Genomic DNA, 22,006 nt, shown 5'->3' on the forward strand with positions numbered 1-22,006 from the left:
AAAATGGCTGGAGTCTAGTGGATTTGAAGAGAGTATAGATCAATATAAATGCTTTAGTTTTCAATCGAAAAGGGCTGTCTGATGGCAAGATAAAGCGGTGAAAACATAAATATATCATACACTCAAACTGATATTGATTTTTTTTTTTTTTTTTGTCTAAAATACAGTTTGTTGCTCCGTCCACAGCAGTGCATGGCTTCCATGGTGTCCATGCTGGAGCTCCTGTCTGCCATCTACTGTAGGTAATACACTGACTATGACTAAGTACCTCATACAAACGCACTTCAATGAATCCAAACCATCCCTTCGTGATCCCTGTCATGTTATAGTAACTAACAGTCACTAGAGACAAAAACCCATAAAAGGTGAGTTACATTTCACTGCAAAGCACAAATGTAAGGGGAGTAGCTTGAATTGTCTTCAGGTAGTGTTGCCAAGTGCAACAGCACAAGAATGTACAGCATACTTGGTTCACTTTAATGAGATGAGAGTGTAGCAACTGGAGCAGCAGTAATGCAAAAGTAGTCGATAAAGTATCATGGGGAGTATGTAAATGGAAGAACTATTTACATGTGTAGCAAAACATGCAATAGAAGAACATGTAATATACTGAAAAAGGACATGAAATAAAACAGATTTCAAAATAAAAAACAGAAACAGAAATCAGAAAACATTATCCCTGCTATGGTGACACTGAACAGATCTGCAGATTGAAAGAATTGTATTCGGCAGAGCAGATAGGAGCAGATATGCAGGGTGTGCCCATGAGTATTGTCTGCCGGTCATTTAGCTCCAGTGACCTGTTGAGTCACTAGTGAGCTTTATTCATTCATTCATACACTGAGTGAGTGACACATCACCACCCTAGTCTGGTCAGGTATCCGCTTATCTGATCCACTATAGAAGGTGAAGGGAGACAGAGAGGTAGTTGTTCTCTGTGTCACACACACAGACACACACACTTGTGCCATAAGCTCAGACAATAGCTCTCTTCACCCCATTATCTCTGTCTTTGTACCAGAGAGGGTTGCCTGTTCCTGTCAAAGACCACACAAAGACTGGTGCCCTAGAGGAAACTGGGGGAGGGAGGAGGGGGTGAGAAAGTGTGTGTGAGAAACAGAGAACATGTGCCTGTGTGTGTTTTATGATTGTTGCATTAGCTCTTGCAAGTGTTACTACTCCCACAGGGGAATCTATCAGCACCTAGGTATACTTCTCATATGTCCATACATGAAACAGGACCTTGTGGCGCAACGGTAGCGCGTCTGACTCCAGATCAGAAGGTTGCGTGTTCAAATCACGTCAGGGTCAGAGCTTTTAAAAAGACTGAAAAAAAACCTCACAGCAGCAATCACCATTACTTCAGTGAAATAAGTTTGGAAAGTGAAATACTTCTGCACATATTCACAAAGGCAAAACAGAGATGCCAGTCACGCCTCAGGGTTTTAGCCAAGATAACACACATTTCAGATGTTGCTCACTAGTTATCATTAGGGAATGTCAAGCATTTGGAGATAATCCCATAAAGACAGAAAACAAGTTTCACAAACCACACGCAGCAGTAAATGGGACAGATGAAATGTGACCCTGTGTGTTATCTTCTAAAGATGGCATCAGCAGGCCCTGCAATGTAAACTGAGAAAGTGGGAGCGATGTGATAAATATGCAAGCTGCTGACAAAAGAAGAGTCACACAGAGGAACAATACTGTGTTCATGATTATCTTATCACTGTTTTAAAGGCGTTGTTGAAGTACAATTTAGTAGTGGGTTATACAGCTAGAAAAGGAAAAGATTTTCTACATATTAAAATACCTTCCCACCTACATGTTTCAATTAATTCTCCTCAACCCAATGTATGCAACATTTCACAAAAGAAAACAAGTTATGATTAGAATAACTTGTTTCATGTGATTTTCACCAAGTGAAACACTTTCTGTCCTTAATCCCAAGGTTTTAAAATTTAAAGGCCCACAGGCAACAACTTAATAGTGGAAGATCTAAAACAGATTAACAAAACTTAAACTTTTTTGAAGAAAACTTGAGTGTGCTTGCTTCAGCAGAAAGATAATGCTTCAGTGCAAATCAGTGAGTCCTAAAACTGCTGGGCCAAGTTTTCACAGTTCTGGCCATGGATATCCAGCATCAGGCCATGCCCAAGGTTTGGCTCTTCTTTACTTTCCCCTGTTTTAAACCTGCAGACTAAACACTGTGTACAAATATTACATATTATTATGTGTATACTACCACTCCTGCTCCTGTTGCCTCGCGTAGTGTAAAAACCTGCTACAAGTTATGCCACAAGACTATCCAGTTGACACAGGTATAAGGTGTTTGGCTAATTAGATTTGTCCTCAGGAAAGTGCTTTCCTGGTGAGTGATTTGTGTGGTTGCCTTACAGTGAGAAGGTACCTGTTTCTTACTATGGCCAGCTTTTATGGTGGTTAATAGAGATGACAACACACAACTTTCTGCTTTCACAAGACTTTTCAGCTGACATGGATGTTTGGAGATAAACTTCAGGAAACTGGAGGCTGGTGCAAAGCAGGTTTCCTGGCAGGTGCCGTGGCTCAGCTGTTAGAACAGCTGCCTCCCAACTGAAAAGGTCTTGGGTTCAAACTCTGCTCCAGCCAACATGCCTGTGGGTTGATGGACAAACTACTGGTCTTATACATGGACCCTCTGTGAGTTGCTTTCAAATGAAGCAAGGATGAGAACATGTTATAGCACACACAGGTAAAAAGGTAATTATTGTTATTATTGTCATAAATATGCAGACAAACTAAAATAAAGACTTCACAGATGATCAATTCAGAACATATTGCATTGTTTTTGGACTGTGACTGATTAATTGTTAGTTTGCAGCAAACCCACAGTCAAACAGAAGTTATATTTTTTATGAAGGCTACTAATACACTTCAATGGAATCGCAATACATGAAGGTCAGTGATTCGCTCAGTTTTATACTTTGTAGAATATGTTATTGTTAACTATATTTATGAAGTTGTTCACACATTAAGTTTTATTGGGTTGACTGGATGAGAAAGGACTGGGTCTATCCTTCAAGTGATGAAATGATCCAGAGTCAACATTGTGAAATTGAACAGATAACTATAACAAAATCTCACTAAAGTCTCAACAGGTCATTTAGAGACTGCACAATCTCCAGACTTTCACTGCCTGAGCAAAGAGCACAAAAACCACCATTAGGCTGTGACCTCTGACCTCTGAGAGTACAGAGATCCCTGTGAAACACTAGTTCAACCCAGTAGTTCAACCTCACAACCTCCCACTAAAGTTTGCGCTCTGCAGCACAATAACTGCTGTGATTTATGGAGTTTATGTTCTCCCCTGTGAGTCATAAACATTATTGTCACAAACACTTTCTGCCTCCCTTGCTCGCACACACACACACACAGACACACACACACACAAACACACACACACACACACACACACGGATAGACAAGCACCTCCCTAGCTCTTTATCTTTGCCAAAATGTTCACTGTTGCTATCACAAGAAAATAAACAAATGCAAAACCGAAGAAGATATAGGACAGTAGCAGGTTTCTGCTACAACTACTGTACGGTCATATGAGCAGCTTACATCTTTTGTGCATGTGTGTGAAACACAAAAAAGTTTAAGCGGGTAAATCCTTAAATCAAGAGTGCCAGTGTACTATAAAATTTTCCACATACAAATAAAACAATTAATACCAATGACATATTGTATGTAATTGGGGCAGAGAAGTGTATCCCACACACACACATGCTCATACAGACCTCCAAAACATGTGGAATGTGCTGTCGATAAAAACAGTAACAGTTTAATTTACTGATAGATTTACCAAATTCCTGAGGGAATGACTACACTTTTATGTCATTCTTGATAGGCTGTAGAAATGTCCTCTTATGCAAACAAATACTGAATTTGGTGTTTAGGCAGCTCTGCTTCCCCTGTGGAGCTGTCACTGCTAATTCATAAAGAGCTAATTAGTGGTTGTTTATAAAAGGCTTCGCTCGTCCTAAACAACCCAACAGACGACATACTCCTGTCTGTTGATTTTCCAGTTTAGTTTTGTTCACCAGGTTTGTTTTAGCTCACTAAGATAGAATGAACAGCTCTTTGGGGCATAACAATGGCTTCCTAGTGGATAACTGCAGTCCCTAACTGTGTACAGTGTGTGCAGGCAGATAGTAATGGACTTAAGAACTGGGGGAAGCTTTATACTGGTATTCCTCTGAGATAAAGTCACCTCCAGGGTCTCTGCATTATTGATGCCCTGCCTGTCCAAAGTGACCACAGCCTGCAGAGTACAACACTGAGAGAAATATGACACCTCGCTACATACATACACTGGAGGCCTACTGCAGGTTATCATCCATAGGAGCACATCCACAGTTTACAACATGACACAAAGAAACAGTACTGGAGACTCAAAAGCTACTAATGCCCATGCAGAACTTTCATTGTCTTGCTGGTAATCAAGTTTAAAAGATTTTCACACATTGTACCTTGTGAGGAGCTACAGACGCTGTAATTGGGCTGCATAAAACTTTATGACTTTGTTTCTGAGAGAAAAATGCTCCACTCCACCCTGACAGAGAGAGAAAAACGGGGCGCTTACCCACAAACATGGAGCTACATTAACCCAAATCTACATGTTTAATATCAACACACTACTTTTCACTACAGTTCAATACATATTTTGGTCTGCAGAGTACATGATCCAGCCCCCAGATTTTGGTCATGACTTATTTGCATACAATAGTTCATGGAGAATAATTTGTGTTTCCACAATTACTCCATTAAATGATGACTCATGCAATGTATGACTTGAACACAGTGATACTTTTATCAGAACTAAGGCAGATTATTACACTAAGCATTACATATTATATAGCCAACTATCTAATTTTCCCTTCGGACTAATCAGCTAAACTGAAACTTCATATCAGTTGGACTGCAGTCATCACAGTTTTAGACACGTAAATACAAAGGGGGCATTTCAGTCAGGTTGTTATTAGCCTACCTTGCCAACATTGGCTGGCTGCTTTCAAAAATGGGCCAACTACAAATTCTCAGTCTCAAACTTCCCTGCGTGTTCACTACTTGTCATTGTTCCAATACACAACAATATTTGTGCTCATTCAACAGCTCAGTTGCCTGTAGACTATGTGGGTTAGTGGCTCAATTTCTCTAAACAACATCATGCATTTAGACTGAACAAAGCGCTCAGAAAGCCCAAAAGAACAAAGTTGATTAATGAATAACTACTTTTTACCACACAACTTGCACAAATTTTCCGTTGTACTGAGAAACATCATTTTATAAGAGTCAACTACAATGAATGGATTTGTAAGTCTGTAGTGCAGGCACATATGAAAGGTTAAAAGAGATATATGTATATTTCTTTTGGCCAACAGTTAACATTTCCCCACACTGTGCACTGAACGAGTGGCAATATTAGTGCCAGAGGGGTTAGCAAGGGATCAAGCTGGTAATACAGGCCAGCCTGTCAAGCACTGAGCCAAATCCTGCAGCCTCTTAACATGGAGACCCTGCAAATATCTGCCACACCTACACACACTGAGCCAGAGCAGATAGTACTGTCAGTTCTCTGGAGTCTTGTTCTGTAGCTTTGGAGGGGAGAGCAGCAGAGAGCCAGAGAAAATATCCTACTGTCACTACAAGTCAAAGGCACAGCTATTCTTCAGACAAATGACACTTGATTTTCTGAGCTCTTTGATTTGGGATGAGTTGTATGCTTGGATAAACCTCTGAAGTGATCCACTGCTGTGTGATCTGCTTGCGTAGGGGATTTGTAGTCTCTAAACCTTGTTTCTCCAAGACTACAACTGCAAATATCACCACTCGTGTAGTGGAAAGCTGAGCATCTGGTCTGTGTAAAAAAAGCAGGTCGGACAGCCTGCGTGTGTGTGTGTGTGTGTGTGTGTGTGTGTGTGTGTGTGTGTGTGTGTGTGTGTGTGTGTGTCTGTGTCTGTGTGTGTGTGTCTGTGTGTGTGTCTGCATAGGCCAGACATGCTGCCTCATGGCTCAGCATGAGCTGGAACTGCTGCTGCGATGAAGGTTTCACTAACAAATTAAAGCAGACATCACATGAGGATCTCATTGAGTAGTTTCATAATGACACATCATTAGGCCAATCAAAGAGTAAACCTTCAGACAGGATGTGCCAGTAATTTAGAGGCATGACAGCCTTAAAAAATACTTGTAATTTTTACAAATTGTTGTATGATGGAAAATCTGAATATCAACATCAATTAGCAGTTTTAAAGCAAATTATTTAAACATTTGGTCCTAAAATATGGTTACCGTATGTATAATCGACATAAGAATTAACCTTTAATTCAGTCAGTGAAAAATAAATAAATGAGGACTGGACTATGAGCTCACAGTCTGTTCTTAAGCTTAGCTAGCAGCTAGCGTGTTGGCTTCCATCCCAAAGTCACGTTTTTTATTAGCATGTTTATTAGCAATCTGTCTGGAGTGCCAGGATAGGTAGCTTGTTTGGGCAGCTAGCCAGTTTCATCCCATCTGAGACAAGTGGTCATTAGCAACAGCGGGAGGGCTTTACACACACATGCACACAGACCTTACACACTGTACTGTCTTGGACATCAAAAACTTCTGGGAATATGGGACATGCAAAGTAACATGCATGATTTGGCAACTGTGGTGTACTAAAGAGAAAATAATGTGTAATTGCATATACAATTATAAGCATGAATGGATTTGCTACCATAAAACAACAATAGGAATAGAAATAAAGATACAAATATAATATATCCTTGGCTTGAAGAACATGGTAAAAGTATGAATTACTTTGTAATATGTATTATTAACGCCTAGATGAGCAGGTAAGCTCTACATATTGAAGTGTCTTTAGCAGAATAGAGAATTCTTATGCTAACAAGCCTCTGTTCTCTACCTGACCCCGACCTCTGACCTCCCAGTGGATGGGAGAAAGCAAAAGGACAATTTCCTTAAGGGGGTTGATAAAGAAGTGTCTATCTGTCAGTTTCAAATGCATATCAGAAATCCACCAGGGTTGGTGTGTCGTGTTACTGAAAGGACATTTTAGTCTAACCCTGAGGGAGAAATCCCACCCAGGCCATCTGCCAGGAAGAAGAACAGTCAGATTTGGTGCAGATTGCAGATGTTGTGATTCTCAACATTTTTGGTGTCAAGGACCCCAAATTGATAAACATCAGGCCGTGGACCCATATTTGATAAGATTGAGTTATTTCATAGCTGTCTTTGCATTTTAACAGTGAAGAGTGTGTCATAGAATAGTCATTCTTATACATTCTCTCATTGGGCTAAATTCTAGTCAATGAAATAATAGTCAAATTAAAATCTTCCCCTTTTTTCTGGGGACCCCCTGAATCCTCCTCAACAACCCCTGGGGGTCCTCGGACCTCAGGTTCAGAGTCACTAATGTAAAGTATATGTGACCTGTTTAATTGCCGGTGTGTTATTTTCTTAACACAAAGTAGTACTAAGGAAATCAATGGAAACTGAAAACATGTCAGTGCCAATATGCAACAGTATGGGTGTATTCAGTCAACTAAATCAAGGCAGAAGGAAGATAACAATGAATTAATGTTCTCATTTGGATGTGTCACTTTGAAGTTATTATTAGTCAAAGTATTCTATATGCAAAAGAGCTACACCAACCTTCACAACAATTACTGAGCAACAGAATAAATCCCTGTAATTTTAAACTAGCAAAGCAAAGACAATTTAGCTTGCCAGTTTCTAATTCAACAATGTCTAACACACCACAGAATGCTGCAAACAGTACTGAAAGTCAGTACCTGCAAGTGAAGGCCTGTTGGTTCAGTAAAACTGGTTGAGCACTGCAAGACTCTTTGTCTACTTATAGAGTCAGCACAATTTCAGCACACTTTTGTTTATTATTTCATAAGCATAGAGGTTATGCTTGCCAGATGGGACCTCTAAATGAGCCAAGAGAAACACAGAGCACAGGGTGAATCACCAAGAACAGACAACCCGCAGTGGAGATGTCACGACACACACAGTTCTTTCACAGACTGCAGATGTGGAACACAGAGAGGTCAAAGAGTCTTCTCTAGGATTTGTGTTTGTGTGTGGAGAAGAAGGATGAGGAGGAAGAGGAGGAGGAGGTGCCTGGGATCAAAATGTGGAACAAACATCATTATGTAGGGTACTACTTATTGTTACTGTTTAAATAGAAACATAAAATCAAGTCATGTTGACAAACTGCAACTCCAATCCACATACAGCAGCTATGGAAACAAAAGTAAACTTCAGTCAGTCAGGAAGTGATGCAACTCACTCTGTCTTTGTATCTGTGGATGGTGAGCATGCAGGATGGGGTTGTCCAGTGTCAAGTGTTAGAATGTAAAATATGAGGAAGGGCATTCATCTGACGGATGTAATCTGCATTTTGTCAGGGAAAAGTGAAAAGTGATTTCATTGTGTAGCCACACAGCTTAATGTCAAAAGGATCTATACCATGGGTACTCAGTGTACTCAGGTATTCACCCAAAAGTGTACATTGTCAGTTTCAATATCTAAATGTTACCGAAAATCTACAAAGTGGCTATTTACGATTCAGGTTGCTGACTGTGTAATGTGACCAGTCCAGAAACCGTGAAATTCATAACCCATTTGCACTGAGGAGTGTGCTGGTCATGGTTTGTGAAGAAGCAACAGACCGTGACCATGAAACCCTCTTACACACTTTGCACAAGAGCACACACCTCACACAGTGAAGAAAGGAGGGAGGATCCGTCCATTGAGAGAGAACTCTTTGTATGTGCGTGTGCAAATCCCAGTAGGTTCAAAAACAACATATGTAGAGCAGACAGTGAAATCCCAGGAGTGTAAAGGCCTGCAAGAGGGAGTGGCAACTCTTTGGTCTCAAATGTTGAGACAGGGCACCATACTCGCCACATCTGTACTGCAACTGCTGTGCACAAAATGAGTTCATGTACCCCATGAAGAGCTCTCTAATACCATATTTATACTCTAATAGCACTACCACACAGCTGGTAAAGCCTACATTGGAGGCTAAATAAACCTTCTAACAACCAAAGAGGCTCATGTGTCCACTTCCAGTGTCCAACATGGCATGATACCAGACATGATGCAACACAGGCTAAGAAATGTATTTCCAGACCAAAGTCAGGGTCTGAACCCTGATTTCTACCAGCAGTAGCAAACTTAGTTCCTGTAAAAAGTCACTGGATATTTCATCCAGAGTGGCCCATCACGAGCAACTCGCAGTCCACCCACTGTCCCACTGCTCACAATATAAATATAGAAATGAGATATGCACAGCACATACTGCAGACATGCAGCTTGGCAATCTGGAGATTACATAAAATCTACACACAGCCTAATGCATATTTACCACCCTATCCAATCTCACCTTATATTTCTGGTTATTCCGGCCGTTTCAACATGCACCTGAAAGCAGTAAACATTAGTCTGCAGCTGTGTCACACACTCTAGGAAAGATAGTTTGCAGTTCAACCATGGAAACAGACACACACAGATATACAGCAGAGCAATCGGTCTAAAACATGAATGACATTAATCCAACCACTCACAACAATGCAGCCGGACTTATCCCAGCCACTGGTGTAACACCTGTATTTACTTTTTTTTTAAATCCTAGTCTTTTGTAAATGCATTCCCTAACTGTGAACACTTGAGGCCTTCAAAACCAATGACCCTGACGTGATTTGAACACGCAACCTTCTGATCTGGAGTCAGACGCGCTACCGTTGCGCCACAAGGTCTGTTTCCCCCGAAGAACTGGCACACCTATCTAGAAAACTGACAGCTATTTATATTAGCATTTTGTTTGTGACAGACATTAAGTACTTAATGATGGCCTGGCAACAGGCAGTGCTATAAAAATATGTTGTGGATGTCACAGCTGGAAGCCTTTCCTTTCTCCATAGGTTACCCTAGGTCACTGAAGGCAAACTGCAAATCTCCTGTCTCTTGGCCGTATAGATACACAAAGTAAGAAAATATTATTTAATATATAATATATTAGAAAATGTTTTTAGAGAAACTGTTTATCAGATACCTATCATGAGTAGCACATTCAGAAGGGCAAACAGGATACTATTTTAAAAAATGAAAGATTGAAACGATCATCTAAGTCGCATCAACTGAGATTGTGTTGCACTGGTCATATGAACATCATATTGAAGGCTCTAAATTACATGGATTATATGATATATAATCTTTTGAGTCATGAATTGGAAACACAGTCCAGCTTGAGTTTCCAATGTGACAAGAACTCTTGAACTTCTGAATCTTTGTCAGGAAAAAAGGCACGCAGACACAGAGACAAAGGAAAGAGGCAGGCAGAGAGAGAGCTGATGAAAGTCACTTTCCAAAGGATCACTGGGTTGAACATCCAAAATCCACAAACACTGATGTCTGAATCCCTGAGCCACAGAGAGCAACAGTAAAGTGATGGACTCAAAAATACATGAGACGTAAACAATGGGAAAGAAAGCGAAAAGACAGTCCAGATGTGTCTCAGTGTTTGGAAGGAGTTGGGTTCTGTGTTTCCTTGTACACTGTATTTATGTCTTGCCAATTGTCAAACTGAGCCCTGCTCTCTAACAACATCCATTAAGTGGTGATAATAAGTAATTGCTTGGACAAGAATTGACAATGCAAAGTGGAAGTAGAAGCGAGTGTGTGTGTGTGTGTGTGTGTGTGTGTGTGTGTGTGTGTGTGTGTGTGTGTGTGTGTGTGTGTGTGTGTGTGTGTGTGTGTGTGTGTGTGAGTGTGAGTGTGTGTGTGTGTGTGTGTGTGTGTGTGTGTGAGAATATCATATTTCAATATAAGCCGGGAAGCAACCGCTCTATTTACAGTAATATGTCCCTGGAGGATCTGGATCTTGTGTGTGTGTGTTTTACATTTGCTGGAAGAAGAAACATGTAGGGCACTGAAAGGGTGTCTTTTTTGCAAAGGACAATATAGCAAGGGAGAAACGGCAAAATAAGGAGCAGCAACAGTGAACTAGGTAAAGAGCTGCATTTAACAACTGAGAGGAGATTGAAGCATATGTAAAAATCTATATTTTTGATGATTGATTGACCAGAACACTGTAACACACAGACATTGCATACATTATATATACAGTACTGTAGTGTCCCACTTCAGTTCCGCTTTCTACATCAGCTAAGTCTGGGGCTCCACACAACGAGGATTGTAATTACCATGACAATAATGACCTCTTACTCAGACATTTCCATCAGACAACCTGTCTAGTCTGAAGGAAAGCAAGCACATGCATCAGAGTCACATACACTTGCCAATGCTAATAGTAAACAAGTACTATGTTTTAGTTTCATATCAACTCTCCACCTCCCCACTGAGTGATGGAGATTTGGTTCATATCTGGGGAAATGCTCATTGACCCTGCACAGGAAACAGGCGACACATAGGAAAAGAACTTGAGCTAGGATTAAAATTGAGGTGACGAAATGTGGAAGACACTGAAGAGTGAAAGTGAGACAGAGAGAAAGGAAAGAGATTAAGGACAATGGGTGTGTTTGATAGTTTAGATGAATAAAAGAAACAGCATGAGAGGAAAACAGTAAGTGCAGTACAACACTATGGGGTCACATCTTATTTTACATCTGCAGGTAGCTTTATGTTTAAAAGACAGGGGGAAAACCTCATGCCTCTCTGACAGATACAGGGGAAGAGTTTAACAATACACTGTCTCACTATCCTGTGCATTATCTTTGGTGCACTAAACCCAAGATGCACTGAAGGTAATGCGGTGAAATTGCCTAAACTTTGCAGAGCACAAACTTCTACCAATGCTTAAACTCCCTATAAACACGTTATATTTGTTTATTGCTTGACTTCTGGGTTTAATTTTCAAACAAACATTGTGTAAAAGTAAGGGATTTCAGAGCTGGCCTCCAGCACATGAACACATCTAGCTAAAACATCTAGGAAGGTGGAAATCCCAGATCAGGAGGAGCATTAAAATGCAATCAAGGTTTAGCCAGGAGCAATCTGTCTACTAGATTTCAGCCAAATTCCTGTCTCACTGTCAAACAAACACATATGAATATAGATGATGACCTGAAACTTCACTGGAAGAGATAATTACATAAACTACCTGCCGTTATGTACAATCTTAGGTAAAAGCGACAGAGGTAACAATTTCAGAAAAAAGAGTGCTATAATGCATCAAAAAGATTTTGCGATGCCACAGTAGCATATCGGACTCCAGATCAAAAGGCTGTGTGTTCAAATCATGTCCAGGTCAGTGCAATGGAGCGAGGCCTTCAAAGATCAAAGCTCCCCGCCAGGTTTTTAACATGACTAAGCTCCTTTCTTCTACCTGGAAAGCCTCACCAGAGCAAAAAGGAACAACCTGCTCATTTCCCCTCTTCTCTGATGTCTCTACCATTTTGTAATTTGCTTATATAATGGCTGTGCTCGTGGAATACTAATCTATCAGCACCTCCATTAGGGATGCACCGATCCACATTTTTTCACTTCCGATCCGATCCCGGTACCTGAATTTGGATATCTGCCGATACTATACTATTCCGATACCAGAGCTCTGTTTGCTTTAATATTATTATTATCATTATTGTTGATTTTATATGAGGCTGAAATAAACTCCTCTCAACAGGCAAGTATGATATGTACGTATGTATGCATGTATGTCCCAAAATGCAACTTGAGGTAAGTATAAGGTCAGAAAAGGAAGTCAGAAAAACAGGAAATCCTGTTAACAGGAAAAATCCCATCCTGAAAAAAAATATGCAACTGTAAGGGTTTCAAATTGATGTCATGTCAATATTTGTTAAATTCCCAAAATGTCAAATAATTGAAATATAAGAAAAGTGCAATAAGTGTAAACATCTTACACACACACACACACACACACACAAACACTATCAATAAAACAGTGTGCATCTGAACTTTAGCTTTCACGTTGTCTGCCTGGAGTTTACCTTGTTTTTGGAATGACTCCAGAGTGATTCCTGACAGCTCATTTTGTCTTTCTGCCTCCTGGCTAAAAAATCCTTGTGCTCTTTCGTGTGGTGCTTTTTTAAATGTTTGATTGCGTTCATAGTGTTGTACGACGCGAGGGAGCTTCTGCCTCTCTGAATCACGGCTTTGCAAACATTGCATTTTGCTGTCTTGCTCTGCGGTGTTTCCAGTGTAAAGTATTTCCACACAGCAGACATGTTGGCTAGCCACAATGCTGTTCAATGCTATCCTGCTAGCTGGCTGCAAACTGGGGAATGGATTTCCTGAGCGGGGGCGTGTCTCATAACTCTGTGTCTCATTGAGTCGTGCCTCCGTTCAGGAAATCCATTCCACAGTTTGCAGCCAGCTAGCAGACTGGCCAGCAGGAATCACCTGTGGAGTCATTTCAGCAGACAACATTAAAGCGCAGACATGGCTCATGGATATCGGAAATCTGTGCAGGTTGGATCAGGAAATTCCGATACGTGAATTACGCTGGTATCGGTCCCGATACCAATACTGGATCGGATGGGCCTCATCCCTAGCCTCCATTAACAAGCTGCCAAGTGCCAATGGAATTTGTTCTTGTTTGTTCTACAATGTAAAAGACAGCCAAATGATGTGTCATGCAAACACAGATAAAAGCATGACATTATCTAGATGAATTAGTTTAAGATCCAGGCCGGGGATTTCACCAGGAATTTTCACCACTTACTGGCATGGTTCTAATCGGGTCTCCCTGGGTTTTTGTCCATGGTTAAAGTGCTGCCTAATGCTCTGTTTTTATTTTGAAACTACACATAATTGTTTCATTGGAGCTGCAATTTGCCACTTTTTCCATCTTTAAAAGTGCAGGATTGTGTGTTTATTTTTGCTTGAGCATTTAATATGCAAAGAGCACCGCACAGCCATGGTTAAACAATTCACTGTTGTCCTATACTGCTGACGACTGTTGTATGATAATGAATAGGCTTCCATTTACTTTGCAAACATTAAGCTGTGCATTTTAATCTTTCATTAATCCAGGCAAAGGTTTGCTGAGCACATGTACTCCTTTTAAGCACTTCTCCGCATAACCTACATGTTTGCACCTTGATAATGGCCAGCATACAGTCTTCCACTGTTAAATAGAAATGTGGATGGAGTGATTGGATCCGTGCTATCGAAGCAAATATCTCATAATTCTAGGTTAACTGTGTGATAATTTTGACATAATGAGCTCAATAAATCAATAAAGCTACTGAATTAAATCCAGTTGTGCTTCAGCCTTGGTTTGAGATGTGAGGAAGTGCAACTTGACAAGCACACATCATCAAGTCTGCTCAGATTTATTGAAATCATTAAGAATTATGGAATAATTATCTCAGTTGTGACATCTTCTTTTTCACGATCATGAGAAACTATGTCATTAATGTAAAAAAAAAAAGGAGCTGATCTTTTTTTCCAGCTTCTGTTTCTTGGTGTGTCCTCTGTGTCAACTGGAAGAGCATAGTTAGGAAGAAACACACATGGCCACTTAGCCACTCGACTGCTTTTCTGTTGACTGTCTTGAAGCTTGGCAGCGTAAGCAGCATGCAAAGCCAAAAGCTGATGGAGACGCCTGGTTCAAACATACAGTCAGCAGCCTGCTGGTGCAAGTGTGCAGACGTGTGTTTGGTTGCATAATGTCACTGAAAAGGACGTACTGCATTAATGTTACAATTCTGGACTAATCAGTGTAATTGTGACTGAGATTGTGGGACACTGATGCCCCATTCCCCCATTCCCCCTGTACAGACAAAAAACTGAAAGGTATCACTCTGCTCCAGTATGCAAGAACAGCATCACATTTCTGTTGTCAACACCAAGACACAAGTCTCTTCTTTAGACCTGCCTAATATAAACCCATAAATCACTGTCTCTGAGTCTGTTTATCATCCAGGAAACTACTTGGTTTTGGAAAACCTTAAAATAATTCCAGTTACTTTCCCTGCAAAACTGTGTAAAGTGTCAAAAAGTGGGAAAGTCCTAACCTCAAAAACAGAATGTGTCTTTCTTGTGTTTCTACCTTGTAATTTTCTGGATTTCCCATGTTACCCTTCTAATGGAAACAGAATCTTCTAAACATAATAACATTATATTTAACTTTCAGGGTATCCACCCACAGCTAATTAAGTGCCTGTGAAGAGAGAAGGAGTGCCATTCAAGATGTGCACTAAAAAAGTTTTTGCATGTGAAATATTCAGTATGGGTAAGCACAGAAATAGTGTGCTGACATGGGTTTAATCGTCTCTCCATAGGCACCAGCTGGAAAGTATAAAGTTTAAGAAGTGAAACAGTGGACAACATTGCGACTGCACCTCCCACTCTTACTACTACTACTACAACTACTTTCTCCTGCCTGCTACCAGACTAACCACACAACCTGTAAAACCTCGGAATGTATTGCACCACTTTACTCTCACATCCCAACATGATTCACCATCACGCTATTTGCTTTGATCTCCAAATATCTTTCAAAATGTCTCTGATGTCTCCAAAACATTAAATCTGAAATGTATAATCACATAATGAGTGTGAATTGGTGGGTGTGAGTATAATATAGGAATAATAGCATCATGCATGATTGTGTGCACAATCACCTCTCAATAGATGGACTTCTCAACTGTGAGCCGCAAGAAAAAGAGACTTCAAAGCATATGCCAAAGAAAGGATGGTGGCTAGAGATATAGAGAAGAAGAGTAAAACAATAGAAGCAGGAAAAAGAGAAGAAAACTAAATACAGGAGACAGGAGGGGAGGGTGCAAAATGAGGATGGTAGAATCAAAGGGTGGGGATAAAAGGGGAAGACAACAAGGGGGGGTGAAGAGAGAGGAAGGAGGTTGAGAGAGAATAAAAAAGATGTTGAGAGAAAGCACCGTAGGCTGTGCTGCAAGGTTAAATCTAATGAGCTCAGTGTTTATCGATGAGTGAATTAGGGACACAATTACGCCAAGGAGAGTAGAAATTTTCACACACAAGTACACACACACACACACACACACACACACACATCCGTTCTAGGTAATTTCAGGACCTGATGATGCTTGAAACAAGACTGTAACGTAAAGCAACCTCAATACATCTCATTCCCTTTGGCTGTGCATGAAGACAGGGTGCCGCTCAGCTGAAAATAACCTGCAGGCTCGATTCACACCAGCTCAGAGCTACAAGTGTGAAGAACATGGGCACTTCCATAAGAACCATGTATTTTACTTTTAAAGCACCACTCTCCATGGTGACAGCAGTGTTGTTACTGCACCGTATTTTACTATTATTATTCTATATTCAGCTTCCTTTGCTCATGTCTCTTCTTTCTATGATGTGCCATGACCACACAAACACGTTACAGTCCAATGCACAACAATCTCCAGCAATGAACAGTTGCAACAGGAGCAGCAGTGAGGCTGCCAGCCAGCCGCCAGTCTGCCAACTTTGCAAGGTGATGTAAGTGGCATTCTGTTTGACTGCCTACAACCCCCTTGCTGCTCCGTCCCCCCGTCTCCCCCTCCGCCCAGTGCTTTCACAGAGGCTGTTCTCATTATAGTCAGAGAGCGATGGAGGAGAGCCCCATCAATCTCTCTTTAGGACCACCAGAGTTGAAGGCTTGGTGCAAGTGGAGAGCCACGGGAGAGGGAAAACAGTTTCACCCTGACCAGGGTCCATGTGCATCTCCGATTGGTAAGAAAGCAAGGGGTAGAGAGAGCAGGGTTGAAACTGTTTGTGAAAACGCAGAGGTTCAGACCCACTGTAAACAGTACTGGGTTCATTCAGATACTTTAAAGCAGAGGGAGTGGGCTGGTGTGTGTTTACTTCTGAGCTACAATGTACCAGACACAAAACAAAGCAGTGAACTTTCAATCGAAGTCCTGGCCAATGCAGAAACCAAACACCTCCCATCTAAAGAAGCTGTTTTGTTTCCACAGGACAAAACAATATTCTTTTTGTGCTATTTTAATCCACAGCTTTGTACTGACAGACATGGACCTTGGTACAGCATCTGACTTCAGATCAGAAGGTGAGTCTTCAAATTACATCAAGGTCAAGAGATTTCAACCAAGACAGTTCATTACTTTAAACTCTGGTTTCTGCAACTTTGCTGGTGATTGCACAGGACTGATGTTGCTAAAGCCTCCTCCAAAGGGGATTGTTAACCAATATGACTGCCATAAAGATCAATATGTGGTGAAAGCGTATGTGCTCCTTGACTACAAAGTTGAGCAGATTTTGCTTGGTTTTTGCAAATAATGAAAGTCTAAAGAGGGCCTCAAATTTGGCCCTGGATCAAGTGCGCCGGGAGCAGTAGGAGTTTTTCTTGGGAATACTGCGGGCAACAGGCTGAAAAGAGGTGATGAAAGTTGAATTGCCTTGGGGCACTCAGTCATTTGTACAGACAAGGGTTGCTGGGAAATCTATTTGGTTGATAGACATAAGGCTGAAGCTGACAGTAACAAACTGGCTCAACCAGATCATTCACCTTTAGAAACCTGACAGCATGTACACAGAAACACACATACACACACTCTCTCTAGGACGCCATTAACACATGCCAAAGAAAAAAGCAAACAGTAATCTGAAAGGAAGTGGCAGATGTACTGTACAGATGGATGGTGTTAACATTGCCTTGCTTTGTGGAAGTATTCAAATTCATTAAGTAGATGCACACACACCTCAGAGGTCCTGTTCTGTCAGAGGTACACCAGTCAGCAGACTCTGTGGTGTAATGTGATCTAAGATACCTAACACGCACTGCCAGTCAGCCTTCTGCAAAGAAAGTCCACTGGGTTCTAACAGCCCCAGTCACTTTCTTCAATAGCAGGAATGTAAAAACAAAAGAGCGAAACCTTCCGTAAAGTCTCTGTACAGAAATGAACACTACTGCTTTCATTGCTTAGGCCAATCTTAAATATATATATTTAGACATACTACAAACCCATATGGCCTCATATGGCTAAACAGATGCAAATGCACAGAACACAAGAATTCACAAAAAACTAAGATATGCCATCTTAACACCTGCTTAGAGGCAAATCAGAATATTTGATATACCCTGCCTGTTAATAGGCCACCAATTAACATGGCTACATGGCTGTGTAATTTCATGGAACTAGATATTGGTGAGACTAGCCCATCATTATAGGCCCAGTCTATAAAAAGAGTGAAAAACAAAACTGTTACATTTCAATGTGGACGGTCTCATACTCCATTGTAAGGTAGGACAAGGACACTCAAGTTTTTATAGTATTGCATATTTAATGCATTTGGCCATTGCATCAGTAAATTCATAGTTTTAAATATAGTTTATCATCTTTTTAAGTGAATGTGGTTTTAATATGCTTTGCATTTAGTTAATCTAAGACAGCCAGGCCTACATAATTTTTGCATACACACGCTCTGAGGCAGTGCTAAATTTGTTACAAACTAATTCAGGTAGGAAAATATTGACTAATTCTGGATTTGTGATTATGTTTGTGAATGAAGAACAATGTCTTGATAGACATTCTTAGCATTGATAAACAGCACTCTACTATCCTGCCAGATCTTAATCTAGTGCAGTAGGTGCATTTCCATTCCTTCACCCAAGGCTGCAAAATCAGCAGCTATCATTTCTGGCCACCATCTTTAAGGCACATGTTTTGGAGATGTTTTTGAGGATCTGCAGGAAGCAGATGCTATTTGCAGGCTGTCTCCTACCCTCAGGCATTACTGATCCCTAATCATAGGGTGTGAGATGGTTGGCCTGTCAGTGGCAACTCAGCATCCTCGCAGCCTCAGAAAACAGACGAGCAAAAACCCATCTGTTATCAATGTACTGTAACTCTTATTACCCTAGCAGCAACAGGGTTTTCAACCATGACACCTCATGACATCTTCAAGTCAGCCTAAAGTGTCTCTCAATTGGTTTTGAGGAGGGGAAATGATAGTACATATTGAACAGGCTATACTCGTTGTTATAAGACATAGAAGTCGAGGACTATGAGTCAGTTTCCTGCAGGGAAATCAATACAGGTTCCAAGTTAAATTTAAAATGCCAATATTGGAGATAAATGTTTTAATGATTCCTGACCACACAAAAAGGCCATGACAAACACATAAAAGCACTGTAACCAACCCTGATTTCATGTTTAAATAGTTCCCATGTCTTCTAGCCACACTTTCTTAGTCTGTACTGAATGACCCCATTTCATGGTCCAAGCAACAACTAATCATACCACTACATGTTCTGTGACCAGAAAAAATGTCTGGGTAGGAAATTACTCTGCACAGATAAATCAGGTACTTTACATATTCATCAGTGAAATTCTCACAGCAAAATCTCTATGTTGGCCAGCTGAATGTACTACTCATTTCTTTTGCAGAAACATAGAGTCAATTTGAAAAGACAAGCTCACAGCTTAGTGCTTTGGGATAATCACATAGTTGGTGCAACTTCTTAAACACCAACTTGCTATCTTTTGCGCTACGACTGAACACCAGAGTAGTTGTTTGTATCTTTAAACGCTAAACGCACAAAGGCAGGGGAATGCCAGCAATAATATATGTTTTATGACAGAAACACGTCAAGATAATTGGATTCTTGGAATGAATTTGCCTATGGGGAAAAGAGGCAGATGTACCTGATGTCTTGAGATGTTTGTACAATTGCTGGCTTTCTTCTTGCAAACATAGAAGAGTATAAAACCAACAGGCCACAGCATCATCAATCAAACAACATGAACAAACCTTTCATCATGCTATTGCTCCCCTGGGCGCATGTCAATTCAAATCAAAGGCATCTCAGTCAACATAACAAAAACACTGAGTCATCTTTGAATAATTTTTCTCATAAAGAACTTGGTAGCCTTGGGCTGCATATCAGCAATTGTCCTTGTTGAAGAGCAATGAAGAACTGGCTTACTAACTCAAAAGGCCACGCACAATGAAGCTACAGCCGAGGTCAAACAGCAATGTTGTCAATTTCCCCAGTGTGGGATCAATAAAGTCTATCTTATATTGTCTTATCTTAATGTGCTGTGTTAGAGTAATAACAAAAAGAATTTGAAGAAGTCTGCTACAAATCTTTATCTTTATCAGGATTTTTTAGCAGAAAAAGCAACATTTAACATCAGCCTTATTTATACGTGATAGGACTGCTGAAACGGGATCAGAAACAGCTCCTTTTAGGCCTCAACTCAGTGATAATATCAATCTATATCATTCATCAGAGTTAAGCTACACTGAACTCCTGACTACTTCAGTATATTTCCACAAAAGAAACTCTCAAGTCAGTGCCCTGAGAACTTGAAGAGACTGAATTCCTAGCAAAGGGAGTCCTAACTTTGATTTTAAATACTTTAAGCTCCAGAGCACAAAACCTGCCAAAACCTTTTCCCTTGCGTTCATTAACTTCACAAAGAAAAGGAATCCATTTTAGAATAGGAGCAAACTTTTCCTATCACTCTGCTCATACAGCTCTCCTTGATTCAAAATAAGTCTGTCCAAATGACTGCAATGTCCCACAGTCCTGCCAACGTCTAAGCCCTTCTAACATCAAGGATTTATTTTTCTCCTCTAGCCCTGAGCATGCCATTTCCATTTCACAGCTCCGTCTGGATGTCTGAGAGCATATCTGGGTGGGAAGATACAGATGAATCAGATAAATAACTGTGTCAATCCTATTTCTGACTGGACTGGACAGGTGTTTTTAAGAAAAAAATGTTTTTTATTTTGCAGATGGAACAACGGAAAGTAAATGAAGATCATATATCACAGGGAGGAGAGATTACTCAGTTATTTGGCAAAGGAAATGAAGAAATGCCCTCAGCTCCACAGAAAAACAGCGATTTAATTTGACAACATAATAGATTCCAGACCAATGGGGAACAATTCGTGAGAACAATTAAGGCTGATCAATAGATGCGCGGTTCAAAATACACAAGTCACCTCTTTTTGGTATCTGTAAGTTAATCAGGCTAAACTGCATCCAGGGAACTGCTGTATCAACAGCATGAAAAATGAATACTGAATACAGAGTGAATAATGAATGCTGAAAAGTCCTAAAGCCAAACCCACTTTAAAGTAAAAATTGGAATGAGATTCTTTACTTCCTTTACTGAAGTCTCAACACATTGATGGCTTTATAAAAAAAGGGCATCAGGTCATAATGCAGTCATTGATACAGTTAAATATTATAGGATAATATTAGTATACTAGTAGTGGTGGATATTAGGGTTGCACAGTTAATATTAAGTAATATAGCCAAGCACAATATGCTAATTGTAGAAGCTGCAGTTTGATAAAGGTAAAATATGTGACAAAACAGCATTATATTAAAGTACTGTTGTGCTGCAGAGATGCCTTGCCCACCAAATCTTGTTCTCCAGATATAAGAAAACATATAGACCCCAAAAATGTCACATCATCATGATTTGAATTTGAATTTTCACGGAAATTTTAAAATTGCGATGCAAAAATGATCATTCTGAATAATCGTGAATCGTATCGCAATCGCAATCTCTCAAAATAATCAAAATGGGTTTCTGTTTACCATTATATGTATGCAGCCCTAGTGTATACTTATAGTATTAGTATACTATTATAGTCTTATAGTATTGATACCAAATTATGACGATACCACACAGATGCTGAATTACCAATTAATTCAAGCTTATCCAACAATACAAGATCAAAATGTAGGTTGAATGGTGTTTGATAAAAGCTCAGTGCAGCTACAGACAATACACAGCCATGTTTATTTACTTTATCTACTGAAAGGAAGACTTTGTGTGTGCGTCGTGCTCGAGGGTTGAAAGACCCAGAGTGCATTAGTGGGATCAAAAGCCAATGACAGACAAAGCCACAGGCCCACTTTGATGTTGTATATGAATCTTTTTCTAAATCTTACATGGCTTGATCAAGTCAGTCTAATCCTTCCAAACTAATAATAAAACTCCATATAAATCAA

General features: G+C 40.2%; 1 protein-coding gene and 2 non-coding genes across 7 annotated transcripts in view; 1 reads left to right on the forward strand and 2 right to left on the reverse strand.

Annotated features, from left to right (window-relative positions):
* LOC127369479 (partitioning defective 3 homolog) overlaps nucleotides 1–22,006 on the reverse strand; it is a 333,391-nt gene that overhangs the window by 298,540 nt on the left and 12,845 nt on the right. The gene's annotated exons all lie outside the window — the stretch shown is intronic.
* trnaw-cca (transfer RNA tryptophan (anticodon CCA)) lies at nucleotides 1,240–1,311 on the forward strand. Its single transcript has one exon. It is a non-coding gene; the product is annotated as a tRNA-Trp (tRNA).
* On the reverse strand, nucleotides 9,744–9,815 carry trnaw-cca (transfer RNA tryptophan (anticodon CCA)). Its single transcript has one exon. It is a non-coding gene; the product is annotated as a tRNA-Trp (tRNA).

This window comes from Dicentrarchus labrax, unplaced genomic scaffold (assembly GCF_905237075.1).
Source record: "Dicentrarchus labrax unplaced genomic scaffold, dlabrax2021, whole genome shotgun sequence".
NCBI classification, from domain to species: domain Eukaryota; kingdom Metazoa; phylum Chordata; class Actinopteri; family Moronidae; genus Dicentrarchus; species Dicentrarchus labrax.